Source organism: Crocodylus siamensis, chromosome 1 (genome assembly GCF_052110815.1).
Source record: "Crocodylus siamensis isolate JL-2025a chromosome 1, ASM5211081v1, whole genome shotgun sequence".
Lineage (NCBI taxonomy): Eukaryota > Metazoa > Chordata > Crocodylia > Crocodylidae > Crocodylus > Crocodylus siamensis.
Genome location: NC_143395.1, coordinates 311,885,346 through 311,900,721, shown reverse-complemented (window position 1 = coordinate 311,900,721; position 15,376 = coordinate 311,885,346). Strand labels below are relative to the sequence as shown.

General features: G+C 42.1%; 1 long non-coding RNA gene across 1 annotated transcript in view; it reads right to left on the bottom strand.

Moving 5' to 3' along the window:
* Positions 1-15,376, bottom strand: part of LOC149874769 (uncharacterized) — a 219,894-nt gene that overhangs the window by 5,830 nt on the left and 198,688 nt on the right. The window lies entirely within an intron of this gene.

The following is a 15,376-nucleotide window of genomic DNA, read 5'->3' as shown; positions in this document are numbered from 1 at the left end:
TAGCGTGTTGGTATGGTGATATAGCGTCATGTGTAGATGTGCCCAGTATATAGAATTCTGAACCAGGTATCAGCACTAGGTGCTATGACATATAGCAGAAAAGCTAAGCTCTGCCCCATGTAGGGAAGCATGGGAGTTTTAAAAATATTTTGGTGAGTTAGGTGCCTAATGCAACCAACTTTTAATGGCTCTTAAATGCTCTGGAAAATCCAGCCTTTTCAATACAAATATAGGACAAGAAATAATGGACAGAGGTAAAACAGTTATAATAAAAAGTCATGACATGGATACTGTCTAGAGTTTTGTAAGTACCAAGGAAGACGTGATTTTTAGGATGGCTTTTATGAGGAGCAAAATAGTGAAGCTTGCCAGGTGGGTAGATATCTTCATATGAGGTGACACACTGACCTTTTGCTGGTCCACTGAACAGCAATGATTTTTTTTTCCTATTTAGAGCCATCTGTTCTCAGTTTAATCAGTTACATTCGCTTCGTCTAGACCTGAGGTCAGATCCAAAGAATTTCCAAGTTAGCCACAATGATGCATAACTTTTAGCTAATTAAGCATGGATTCAAAAAAGGATTTACATGCTCTAGTTGCTATTTAGTGCGAGTCATGTGCCTTTTCTCTAATGTATGATTCAGCAAAATCTTGCCTAAATGTTTATGCACAAATGAATGCTTTCTGTTGCATATCAGTCTTTTCTAGTGCTTAAGCAAGAATAGACATAAGCATTTGAAAACATAGCTATTGTGCATATTCAGTGACTCTGATATGCACTCTAGTATCTGAATCCTGCTTAACACTGTTTGGGATTTGCTAACTAGTCATCCTCATGGATGAGTTCCCCTGGGAAGACTAATTCATCAGATATAGCTTGAGTAAACCCAGCAGAGAAGGAAGATTAACTTTTGCCAATAAACTAGTGACTTTGCCAATAGCCTAAGGCACTTGTCCAGGATTTTGATCCCTAATTTTTAGGCCCCCATCAGCCTGAACAGCTTTGAACCCACACCTCCCATTTCCCAGGACAGTGTCTTAGTTACCATGCTATAACAGCTAGGTTAGGCTGAGGGCACCATCTTCTACCCCAACTCCTGTTCAAGTACCACAAGAAAGACAAGAATACAAATGTCACAGGACTGAAAGGAAAGCAATCAAATGAGAGCATCACTTGATAGTGTGACTTAAAAACAGGTTTTACAGGGACTGCTTAGGCATTTTTCACTAAATAGCTGTTAGATAAAATACAGCCTTAGAAGCAGGGGCTGAATCCAGGCCACCCTAATGGTCAGAGACCCAGGAAATACAATATGCTTTGTTGTTGTTTAATTCTACTTCTAGACACAACATATAGTGTTGCTGTGGTGTGCTGTGGGTAAGAATTTATCCACCTGCTATCTATCCAATGACTATTCAGCGAAAAATGCAGAAGCAGCACTGGGGGAAGGGCCAGAAAACACTGACCCCATCCTGGCCATAGCAGAGTCCATCTTGCTAGGAGGTACACTTCCTCTGCTTTGTTCCTCTCCTGGTCTCACATCTGCTCCTCTTGGCTGCCAAGTGGGTCATCTTCAACATGAGAATGGAGAATGCTTCTGATGATGCCTACCCAATGGACTTAGGTAGGTCACTTTGGTGAGTTAGGTCACTTTGGTGAGAAGGGGGAAACATAGTTTCAAATCAGTCTAACTTAGGGACTGCAAGAACCTGTTTCCCCCTCTTCCTCAGCGAATGTTCTAGCCACTAAACCAACTTAGTCACCTTAGCCAGTAAGTTCAGCCTAAATGGTGAAAGGCCTGATCTTCTTCTTCCTCCAGCTGCTGATCATAAGTGGCTGGCACAGGTCCTTCTGGTGAGTCGCATGTGAGGAAGAGGTTCTCAAAAATCTATGTAATGGCTCATATTAATCTTCTAGGGAGCAAAGAGGGTAGTGAATAAAATTTCCTTCAGTTGTCAACCACCCTTGGGTGCAACTCTGGGTTACAGGAAACATCAAATTGAGCAAGTTGGGAGGACAATCAGGATAGGTCTCTCAGGGTTTGGTTACCCATGACTGGTGGTGGGGCAGGGTACAAAGTTTCAGGATTGGTTTGCCTTCTCTATTATTTGGATTCTATCCCGAAACTATATGAATTCAAAGTGTTGCATACATACACAAAAAAATCAATTAGGCGCACACACACAGTACCAACTCAGGCACATGCACAACTATCACCAATTCAAGCACCTACACACTATAAACACCAAAAGTTAGACAAAAATCAATTGTTAATACCTGCACACCCAGTGCAGATACATAGATCACTAATTTGTATATCACACACACAATGACATCTATACATATATGTATATTCACCAGTTCACGCATATACCACCCACCTATACACACACACAGGTGAGTTCCTAACTTGGGTGGTGTAGGGTGTATGTGTGCGCTTAGGGTACTTGGGATACTAGAGTACTTGGTGACTAAGGGAATCGAGGGTCAAAGATCTCCAGAAGGAGGGGAAGGAGGGAGATGGATGGGGGTTAAAATGAAAGAGTTAAAGTGCCAGGAGTGAAAGTTGTTGGGGCCAGGATTAGAAAGAGGAAACTGGAGGAGAGCTGGGGTTACTTAAGGTCAAATGGCCCCAGGGTTATTTGAGGTCACTGGTGCAAGGGGAAAAGCCCAGTGTCAAGGAGGAGACAGCCGGGAAAGAGAGAGAGGCAGAAAGCTTGGAGATCAGGGCTGGAAATTGAGGCAGAAAGCTGGGAGATCATGGGGCAGATAAGTGGTGGCAAGGAGGAAACAGTCGGGAAACAGACAAACACCCAACTCAGGGTTTCAAAATAACTGATTTATTAAACAGACAACACACTACACAGCCCCATGAAGTTATTGGTTCCCACACATACAAGCACTCACAATGGTAGCAGGAGAAAGTGACTCAGTGCAAGGGTTGAAGTCCAGGTAGGGAGGAGAAACAGTCCAAGTCCTTGGTTGAAGAGAGGGTGGGGGTGATTGCTACCTATGCAGGCTGGAAGGGGGTCCTTGATGGCCAGACGGGGTCTTTATCCAGCAGGTGTTGTCCACAGGGGGGTCACCAGCAGGGCCTCTGGGTAGATAGGTGGAGTACTAGTGCAGATGGAGAGGGCATCCCACTGGGCCTGTCTTCACTGCCCTCTTTTATAGGGGCAGACCTCCTATGACCATAGTGGCAAGAGTATGCCCAGGCAAGAGTCAGTCCCTGGTGTACTGAGAATATGCACTCCTAGGTAAGGACATGCAGTTTCAGGTGTCTGTAATGGTGGGTTGACTGATTTCTGCAGCAGCCTTTGTCTTCCAAATCTTGGGCCAGGGAGGGTCAATGCAGGGTAATGATTGGGTCATCCAGTTGTTGGTTCGGTCATTCAGAGGGAGCTATTTTTTAGACCTACTGCCATTGTCTCTCAGGCACCCTCATTCATCCCCATTCATTCAGGAACCAATTTACATAGGAGGGGTAAGTATGAGTCATAGGTTACAACATACTTACACAACAGGGCATGGGGATAAGATGGGAACAAGACGGGAACCTGACATGCAAAATGGATACTCGATATCACCCAAGCCAATCCACATTGCAGGCCTATATCATACAACGCTAAGATGAAACAATAGAAATCAATGCCCAGATGATAGGAATACAATATAATACAATATTAAACAGTAAAAATCAATAAAAACATAACAGAACACTATTTACAATATTAAAAAGGGGCTTATTACAATGTGGGAATATAAGAACTTATCTTAGGTTACCTAGTATTATTTGTAATCACTTATAAGGAATAGAGAGGGTAGACAGCAAGTCAGAAATGGTTGGGGAAGGGGAGGGAATGCATTTAAAAATAATAAAAAGAGAAAAACTCGGCATTTTGCTACAAAAGAAACCTATTTTCTTACTTGTGTGTAAAATGGCACATGTGCATTTACTCTTTTCCCAACTCTTGGTTGGAAATTGATTCAGAGCACATCTCAGTTCCTCACTTTCCGCAAACTTGGAGTCTTACCCATGGCAATATTCAGCTCTGCCTCAGTTCCCTAAGTAAGTCTAGGCAACATGTAATATTCCCTCACTAAAGTTTTAGTTCAAAGAAAACTAGTGTAACTTCAAGCTCCAGCATAGAAATTAGCGAAGGTCCTACATCTGCTCTACTCCAATTCATGGGCCTGTGCTTTCTCTTTGCTATATGACGGGGGGAGTATAGGCAACCTTGTTCCTCCCAGTCACTCCATGTAGAATTTTTGTGGACACCTCTTAGCTGTATTCCTACATCCAGCAGTCTGTATCTGATCCATAGTTTTTACTGCAGAGAGGACTGGATTTTGGCTCAAGTTTATAATAACATTTCCAAGCAAAATATCAAAAGGTATATCCTCACCACCAACATTCCTGACCTTTACTGGGTGTGTGCAGAAATCTGCACTGCAGGCAGTGCAAATGGTTTCACATTTGAAATCTTCACTCATATTTTACATTCTCTGATGTGGTTTCGGAGGTCTTACTAGAGTTCAGGCAGTCCCTACATCCCACCATCTCTTGAATTACTTCTTCATTAAATTGCACCTTCCACCCCCACTGGGACTCAGGCTGTTCTCAACTCATTGTCTAACATGAAATATTTGCAGTTGTTTGGAGTATAAACTTATCTGCCAGCCCAGTGTATTAAAAGCTAAACACATACTCTTTTCTCAGAGTTCTCAGTCACACCATTAACTGTAAGTTTGAGGTACAGAATATCATCATGCCTTGTAGACAGCAGGTGACCCACCAGCCCCAGCTTCTGTGTATTTACACCTAGCATTGGACAGCCTAACCTCTTACTTAAGAAGAAAATTAAAAATGAAAGGGAAAACTTCATTATGTCACTGTATAAATCCATGGTGGGTCCATGATGGCTCTATTCTTGAATTTAGAGGAAGTGAGGAAGTTCTGGCCTCCAAATCTTAAAAAGGATTCAGTAGAATTAGAAAAAGTACAGATGCAAGTTTTTTGTGATCTCTTTTATTGGGCTAACTGTATAGTTGGGAGTGCTGCTGAACAAGTTTTCAGGCATCATGTGCCCTTCCTCAGGTCTGAGAGAGAAGACGACACAGGCTGAGTACAGAGAACGGCAACAGTGATCAGATATCTGGCACAGCTGCCACTCCATAAGAGATTGAAAAGTCTAGGACTCTTCCGTTTGGAAAGGAGAAGGCTGAAATGGGGGGTAGGGGAAGATTTTACAGAGATCTATAAAATCATTAAGGATGTAAATAAAGTTAATAAGAAACTGTTATTCACTAAGTCCCAAAATTCAAGAACTAGATGACCTGCTTAAATTACCAGGAGCCAGGTTTAAAATATGTACTCTACTGTGTAGACCTCCTCTCCAGTGTGTCACTCCTTTGTATGTTGTACACACACATTTTTGTTTTCCTATAAAACTAGGGGATGTGTTCCCCCATTCAGAAGCCAAACTTTCTTAATTATTCATAACCCTTAGGCTCTTCTTATGCAAGTGGCCACTGGACAGAGTTCTCTTAGAATATGTCTCATAGCACAATGCAGTGCAGCTGTTCACTTGGGTACCAGAGGCAGTATAACCATGTCAATGCTTAGTTTAATTTACCCAAATTAATTTACACTTTTAAGTTCTGTACTAAAGGAGCTCTTGCCCCTGCTCTTTAAATTGGGTCACAATTCATCATGTATGCCCCTGGGGGCATTCCGGTATTTCTTCCTACTTATTGGACCACAAGGTCTCCTGCTCATCAGCCTCTCAGTCCAGTTCAAACTTCAGGTTCTTCCAGTTCTAGCTTCTCATTTTGGAGTCTTGTTTCCCTCTCTGACTTCCGTTCTCTAAGGGTGTGTCTACATGTGCTTTTACACACACCTAAACTTAATTCACATTTGCCGAATGCACATGAAGGTGATTTAGGCATGTGTCTACATGTGCATGCACCAAGGCACATTAACACAGTGTGCAGACTGACTTGGGACAAAAGTTAGTCCCAAGTCAGTCACTATACATAGTGTTAATGAGCTTTAGAGTGTCTACACATGTGTTAAGGTGCTTTAGCTATTCGCACCTAAATTTGATACCTGCTTTTGCACCATAACTGTATTTTTTTAAAACTGTAGATGTGCCCGAACTGTAGGGGGGGTGTTTCATCTGGCTGTAATCTCTGCCGCTGCAGGGTGTGATTTGGAGACTCTGATTGGTTTCCTGAAAGCCAAATATAGTGTATGCTACTGTACGCTCTCTAATTGTCTTCCTCAGATTCCTCTGTCATCATTGGTTCAGTTTGATTTCCATCTCTTCCCAAGTATTATTGACAAGCAGTGTCTTTCCTTTCCAATACCTAGATATGGTGCACAGTTCTTTGCTTCTTTCCCTTAATATAAAATTATAGAAAATAAAGCTGGAAGGGACCTCAGGAGGTCATCAAGTTTAAACCCCAGGCTCACAATAAGATCATTCCTAGGATCATCCCACACTAGACAAATGTTTGGCTAACCTAAATTAAAAACACTGAGAGCAGGCTCACCAATCATGCCTTGCTTTGTTTTTTAGGGTTTAGCCCTTCTTCCCTACATATCTCAACAAATAGTTTTAGACAGCCTGGTAGCTCATTTCCCTTCTCTGTCCTATCCTCTTTTCCCACAAAACTTCAACTACTTTCTTCCTTGCTTGAGATTTAAAGAAACTTGCTTTCCTTACTCTTGCTGCTAATTACAGAACACCACAGTCAGCTTCCCACAATTGCAAATAACTACCTGGTTACAAAATTAGCTGTATTTTAGATCTATTTCTATTCTTTTTTGAGTTCACCCCTTTACTTCTCTCCTGAGTTTGGTTGTACCATTCAAGTAAAATTATAAGTAGCAGAGTTTTCAGATCATAAATAATGAAAAATAAAAGCAAGGACATTGGAACTCTTTTGAGTCCCTAAAATGATGGTATATTTTAAATAAAGTGGGGGGAAGGGGAAAGCTATACTCTTAAGCCAAGAAGAGAGAAATAAAGGAAAGAAAGGAATATTATACACCACTTTAATGCTCACCACTCAATAACAGCTGAAAAACCTGCCATCCCCTTTATATGATATAGACATTTTATTAAGCAAAGGGAAGGCAAGCCAGGGTCAAAAGTAAGTTAAAGTGTGGAGATTAGGAGAGGATTTAAGAAAGCATCAAGGGGGTTTCATTAATCTTTTGAGAATTAGACTTTTAGATACAGCCACATAACGGTTTCCTGGGAATATACTGGATGCTGCATAGTACATAGCAAAGGTCCAAAGCAACCTACTGTGAATTTAATTATACTAATATACAGATATTATCAGAAATTAGTACAATACCATTTCAAAGAGGTTTATGACATCTATTTAGCTTTTATTTTGTGTTATCTAAAAGGGCCCGTTGCATAAACTGGCTGTCACCTGCATAAGTGGAAACACATGCATTTTCATTCCACAGCACATAACAGAAGCATTTTGCCCTGAATTTGAAAAGCACACTCAATACATCAGTATTCAACCTACATCTCGTACTGGATATAGACCTATGGCAGGTGTGGAAGCTTATATGGAATTATGTCCCGTTTTAGTGGTAACCTAACATTTTTTGATTCACATATCACAAGTTATTCATGACAGACTCCATTTGTCTTTGTTCACTCACTCAAATCCCTGAATGCCACCTCCCCTCAGTCAAAAAAACTCTCTAGGTCAGAGAGAGAACAAAATTACAGTGAAAGCCCAGATGGAACACTGAAGAGGGAAAAATGTAGCTATGATTAGCTACTTTCTTCTTCTCCCATAAGTATCATGCAGAAAAACAGACAGGTTTAGAAACAGGAGTTCTGCCAAGAAATATGTTTTCTCCCAAGAGCTATAGTGGATCTGTAGTAAAACTCATGAAAAGTTACCACTTTTGAAAGATTCAGGGAGCACACTGAAGGGATGTCAACTAGTTGCAGCATAGCAACATGTCTTATGTCTCTGCAAGAGTGGCTGAATAGGAAAAGCCCATTACTGGGAAAGAGGAATAGATATGGTTTGACAAACTGGGGGTGTGGTCCTCCAGAAACATTCAGGGAAATAGATTAGGTCAACCAGAGAATGCAAAGGCAGACCAGGTCAGACCAAAAAAGGGACAGGCAGACCACATTCATTAGTTGCCATTAACATCATAAGTTTGCCTTTCACATGGCTGGATAGTAGTTAGGATTTATTCTTTAAATTGATTTATTAAAATCTTCTCCAGAAACTTACTTTGCTCTCTATTTAGCTCAGTCCAGCTTTTCTTTTACCCTGTGCCCATTCTAGCACAGGTGCTCAGAGCTAAGGAGTAATTTAAACTATCTACAGCCAATCAATCTCTCTCTCTCTCTCTCTCTATATATATATATACACCTATCTATCTATAGATATAGATATATGCTAACCAACTGCCTATCAAGAAAGATGTGGCACTGCCACCATCCCCTCCACCTGCACCCTGTGTCACCACCACCTCCAGCACCACTGGTATAGTCCCCATCCCCGGACCTGCTCCTTGGAGGTGGTGGAATGCCACCATGATGGTGGAGATGGAGTGTGTGTGGGCGGGACAAGTTTCACTAACCAATCACTAACCAATCAGAGTGAGCTGGTCTCACTAACCAATCAGAGTGCTCCAAGAGCATTATGGACAGACAGATGGACTAAGCCCTTTATTATATAAGAATATATATATGTAGTGGTCTGATTTGGCGGTATTTTAAAGAGTGAATTTGGGATTTTTTTTTATCAGAGAATTTGCAGTTTTTAAATAGGGAACACCAGGATTCCTGCTAGTGAGGCAAGTGGCAGGACCCAGACAGAGGAGCTTGCTCAGGGCTGGCACCTGGAGCCCAGCTGAAGGGCAAATGAGGTGGCTGACCTCCTGGGCAACTGGGGCCTGGAGGACATGCTTTGACAGTTCAAAGCAGGCCACCACACTGAGAACAGCTTCCGAGTGATAGCTGCTGAGATAGCAGGGTAGGGGCACACACAGCAGCAGTACCACACAAAGGCCAATCGTGCAGCCACAGCCCACTAGCAGCTGGCCCAGAAGTGCAGATGCCTCTGCTGTGGCCGTGCCACCCCCATCTGGGTCTGGCAGGCATGTAGCCTTTGGGCCACACCCTGTCACAGGTGGCAGCAGGTCATATACAGACAGCAGCCCCCTCTGCCAGACTGCTGCAGTGGGTAGAGGGTGCAGGGAACTCTTGATTAGGGCTGCTTCAGCAGTCCAGCTGGCACAAGGGGCTAATTTCCCCAGATACCAATTAGCCAAGCACCAGAAACTCCTGAGAACAAGTAGGCTGAGCTGCTTGCCAGGGCAACTTTGTATACTTCTGGGGCCAGCACAAGACAGTTTTTTATACTACTTGGGCCAGCACAGATGCTGGCCCCAGGCTCTATCTCCCCCTGGCTGCAGACCTGGGAGGAGCTGGGCAGGGTCACAGATTGAAAGATACTATTGGCAGAAGGAACCTCAACGGAGCATTGAGCCTGACCCCCTGCCCATGGCAGAAAAAAGTGCTGGGGTCATGTGACTCCAGCCAGGTGTTTGTCTAGTCTCTTCTTAAAGACCCCCAAGATGAGGGAGAGCACCACCTCCCCTGAAAGCCCATTCCAGGTTCTAACTGTGAAGAAGTTCTTTCTGATGTCTAACTTGAATCTGCTCTCTGTCAGTTTGTGGCCGTCATTTCTAGTTACTCCAAGGGGTGCCCTGGTAAACAGAGCATCTCCTACTCCCTGCTGCTCCGCCAACCCCCGGTGAATTTGTATACTGCCACAAGATTCCCCACTCAGCCTTCTCTTGCTGAGGCTGAAAAGGTACCGGTCCCTTAGCCTTTCCTCATAGGGCCTTCCCTGCAGGCCTGTAGCCATACGAGTGGCCCTCCTCTGGACTCTCTCAAAGTTGTACCTATCCCTCTTAAATTGTGGTGCCCGGAATTGGACGCAGTACTCCAGCTGTGGCTTGACCAGTGCCACATACAGGGGAAGCATCACCTCCCTGGACCTGTTAACTTTACTTTTTCATTTTTTTTTTAACTTTAGCCTGCATTGAAGGATCACAAAATGACTTTGCTATGGACACTTGGCCGCCATAAGCAAGTTATCCCTGTGGTAACTTTTCTGACACCTCCTGCTTAAAACCCCAAAAGTCACAAGGATCATGAGGCCCCACTCATTTGGTAATTTTGCCCCAAGTGGCACAACTTGCCTCACACCAAATTGCATGTTCAGGCACATACACTGAGGCAAAAATCCCCGGTACACATTTGTGCTGCTCCTATTTGAGCTGCTGCAAGCACACATGACTGCATGTATGGATGTGCTCAATGAGACTTTTTTTTCAATATTAATATCAAGGCCTTTGCATCAAGCCCTAAAAAAACCCCACAGACTTTAATTTTAAAATGCTGCTATCTACAAGGAATGTAACTGTTCCAATGCAACTTCATCAACCATACTTGTGCTTGCATTTAGCTTGTTGCAGATTCCTGAGGTCAACAGAAAAGGCTTAGAGAGTCATTCTTTCAATCATCAACATATTCCTAGACAAATTTAAACAATTAGTATGACATCTGACTGTCTTAGATACATGTATAAGCTCTTGATATGTATTCAGATACTCCTACATGCATGGTATGAAAATATAAGCCAGCCTGTCATGATCTGGACCATATTATTATCTTGAATAGAAATGTGAAAAAACCTTTGAAGAATTCCTGTGGGTGCAGAGAGTACAATTTGTAACCAAATTCCCAGTGAAATATTCCATACAGGTAACACAGCTACCTAGAATGCAAAAACGTTTCTCTTTGGTTGTGTATCATTTCTGATGGAGGCTATCTATTATAATGTAAAATTCATCAGTGATGCATCAGGATCTCTTCAGCAAAGCACGATGAAGTTCTCAATCACTCAATCCACTGAAAAGTGACAGGTATTACAGTTCATGCTTTTCCAAAGAAACTTCAATACATTGGAAATGTCAGGTTACACCAGCAGCAAAGTGTCTATCTATTTATTCTAAATCAAATATAAGACAAACCACAGCATAATACTGACAGCCTTGAAAATGCCCAATGTGTTTTCCCATTATAATGTGCTGTTGATGCCTTTATTTATTTTCACAGAAGAAGCACCTGCATCAGTATCCAGGTTCTTTTGTCATAGCTAACTGTGACTTTGCCACCCTGAATAACATAGAAAATAACTGTAGACAAACATAAGAAGGAATCGGGAGGGCAAATGAAAGTGATAGGAAACATGAAGCTACCATCCTGTTTGCTATCAGCTGTTTTCAAATTGTGTCGTTTTTGATGAAAGACAAGATGCATCACTATGCAGTAGAATGCAGTGGCAGGTATCTCTATAGTTCCAGAAGTGCAAATTCAAACCATGCTCTAAACTTGGGCCAAAAACTGTCCACAGTTGATGCAGCTCTAAGGGTATGGACAAAGGTGCATTTTAGCTTCTTTAAAAGAAGAGGGGAAGCATGCACAAGTTGTTATGCTCTAAACAGGGTTGACCAACCCAAAGCATGCCACAAGTGGCACAGGCAGTTTCTGTGAGTGACACGAGACCATGATGCTCAGTAAAAGGAGGTGGCAGAATGAAGGTAGAGAGGCTCAAGCTTTTAGCCTTATAGGGCTCATCCAGATGAGTGGAAACATATGTTTCCATGGGGACAAGTAGCAGCAGCACACCTTGTGCCACTGCTGCTTGTCCACAGAGAACATCCATGTCACACATGCTGTGGCACACGGCAGATTATCCTGAGTGCAATAGAGGATGGTGGGGCAAGCAACTGCACTGGCTCCAGCAGCCTTACTTGGGGTCCTGGGGCCCCAGGATCTGCAGCCACAGTGCTCCAGCAGCAGGAAGCCTGGCCAGCAGCCGGTGCATGGCTCTGACCAGCCAGGTTTCAGTTTTGGGTGGTGTGCCCTGCTGCCATGTGCACCACCCCACTTTTTTTTGGCATGGATTTTTTGACCCCAGGATCTCCCAGGGTCAAAAAACCATCCCACACTGCAAACAGCAGTGCAGGGAATGCCTGCATGTGCAATGTATGGCACCTTAGACAGGTCTGCAGTGCCACATTCTGCACATCCACACTCATTTGGACGCACCCATAGAAGCTGAAGAAATTTAAGTAAGCTAATATGTCCTATTTCTGACCTGTGTGAAGCAGGGTGAAAGTTAAAGTGATTTTGCTATACTTGTATGGCTACAGTATCATGCAGAGATAGTATTGATATCATAAAAGCTTGTATCGGTGTCCTTTGATAGACAGACAGTTGATATGTCTATCTGTACCCTAAACAGCTGTTTAATCATTTGAGTTCTACACTAAAAAGACAGGTGGACATTTTGATAGCTATTCTTTCTGTACAGTTGGTTATCAAGACTATTGTGCCTTAACTAGACTGGCCCTATGGTTAGCAAAGCTTGAGTAGACCTTTGAGCTGACCAATCAGGCTTGACTGGTGCCTATAATATGTGTGCAGGCTGGGGATGATGAACAGATCTTCAGACTGTGATCCATAGGTACAGTGATAGCTGCCACCTATTATTCTTCTCAGGTCCTTTAGCCAAATCACTGTTGCCTCCTGCATAGTTGCATTGATTGGAAGGTCTCTTTGATCTCCATTGGTGATATGTAGGGGGTGCATGCGGGTGCATGAGCACCCCTTGAGATCGGCCATGCACCCCATGGAAGTACCAGCTGCAAAACCAGAAGTGCTGGCAGAAATGCAATTCTGGTATCACCCACTGGCTGAGCGATCGGTCACTGGGGGACACCTCAGTTGGCGATCTGATGCCCCCCCCAAAGACTCGAGAGGCACTGTCACCCATGTTGGTCTCCTTTTATTTCTAGTAAATTGACTGGAATATATTATTTTTTTTCAGATTAGGAACATTATTTAGAAAAGCAGCTATTACACATTTTCAGTTACTTCCCTTGAGCAAGCTTTTTAGAAAAAAAATAATTCATGTGTGGACACTTCTCACCAAAGCAACAACTAACCATTCTGGCTTTCATAGCTGTTACTTTAGCTCATTAAACGTCTATACATGGAGAAAATCTCTGAGGATAATACAATAATAGCCATTACACAGGTGCATGGAAGTATGATGGCTAGTAGAAGCAGATCCTAGGTAGACACCTCATTCACCCTTTGTACATGTTCTATCAGGGCAGCCACAGTTTCTCACCTAAGCTCGAGGAAAACTATCTCCATAATCCCTCATAGTTCAAAATACCTGAAATGTCTCTTGGGGAGAGCATTTCCTATTTTCTGTCCTAACTAGTCTACTGAGCACATCAGAGGTAAGGAGCCTGAACATGGGATAAGAGCAAGAAAGAGACCATACCTCCTTAAATCTTTTGGGTCTATTGAGTTCTCTAGCACCCACTGTTGGTTAGTCATAGTTTGGGAAGGAACAACTGGGGCATCAAATCATGCTTCCACTGAAGTCAAGCCCTCAAAAAAACTCAGCTTTTAAAAAATGACTATAAAGTATAGATTTACTTGTCATGAGAAACCTTGCTAGCGCCAAAGGAGGTTTTTCCTATTAGGTAAATACTTTATGATTTTGCCCTTCAACCTATGTTAATGAAAAAAATGACTGTCAACATTGTTAACCATTTTTATGAAGAAACATTTTTTAAAACTTTTTCCCCCATAATTTCCTTTGTTTAGCTTATATGTTTTTCACTAAGGAAATCGAAGCACAAAACAAAACATATTAAAGTTCAATTTTTTTATTAAAATACTGAAAAAAAATGTTATGTTTCTCAAGAAATTTTATCTTGAAAAAGATTATGAAAAAGCTTTTTTTTCCTCGACATATTTCAGTGAAATCAAGTCAAATAAAAAACACATGCAGAGCATTGGATATTTTGACAACTTTAGACTCTAGAGTATTTGTTTTTTTAAAACCATTATCTATAGCACAGATTATGTCATCTTTAATAGGCCAGAGAAGTCATGTTATAAGGAAAGCAGCAAATATAAGGAAAAATAGCAAATACAATGGCTAATACAATTTGAAAATAAATGTGTTGAGCTGGGCTATATTTATGGTACTATACATTTTCAGCAATATTCAATGTAATGGATTTCATCAGCAAAATTCAGAACCTTGCATTATTTTAACATGGTGTGGAATTTTTATCGTGTGTGTTCATGCATTGTGAAAAGAGAAAAGCCTTATCAGAAATTTTATATTTTTAAGAAAAGATTAGCTTAGTAGGTTTTACTAGAATCACTCTGGAATCAAATCCATTTATAAAATGCTGAAGAAACATTAAAATGAAGTACTTAGTAGTAGGATAGATGGGGAAAATATGGTAAGAGTCTTTAATTCAGAAAGTCCTTCTGTTTGTTTTGAATCATAATGGCTACAGATAGTAGGCATACATTTATCTGGCAAAATAAACATTGCTATGAAAAAAATTAAAAGTATCCAGTTTCAACAGCCTTATATTAGCCTTATATTTGGGTGGCCGGCAGGAGAAAAGCATTCCTAGGCTTTCCTCAGGGACTGACCGAGCATATACAGAGCATATCCAAACGGCTTTTCTGGGCATGGGCACAGGGAAAATACTCAAATTATTTTTTTATCTATTCTGCAGGGACTGCCCAAACTGCTGCAGACATGTGCTATGAGTCAGGTGGAGCAAGCCAGAAAAATCAAGACAGGAAAAGATTTCCATTTTGCTTAATGTTACCAGATGAACTTGAAGCACAGATAAAGTATCTAGGTGTATAATTATTTGTTTATCTACAATGTCCCAGTGGCTCATCAATACAGTATCAGGTCCTTATCACTGAAACTAGGATTTCTTTTTAAAGTGCTCCCTTTCTGACAACACCAAAGTCAGTCAGCATGCGTGTAATTGCTGAGCCAAGCAATAGCATCCTCAATGGCCATGTGCATTTCCTGTAATCAACCACTGAACTTAGCAGGCAGTCATCAACAAGATGCGACATGGTGCGTGTTTTGCCACAGCTACAGTCTGGGGTGTTGTGAAGACCACAATAGTTTAAGTTGGCCATGCACAGACCGTGTCATGTCAGGAACCTATTCAACAAGGCCCACTGATGGCATGGCAGGCTGAAGCCAGGTAGGCAGACTGTAGGATCTATGATAAGGAACTTGTTTGGCAGTGATGTCAACCTCCATTCCTCACACCAGAGGGCCTCTGCTATGCGGTCCTGGTGCAGGAGTTTGGACCACAGTGGGTATCATGATGGTAGATGTGCAGCAGGTAGATTTAAGAGATCATTATAGAGTGGCATGCTTAGCATGACATAAATT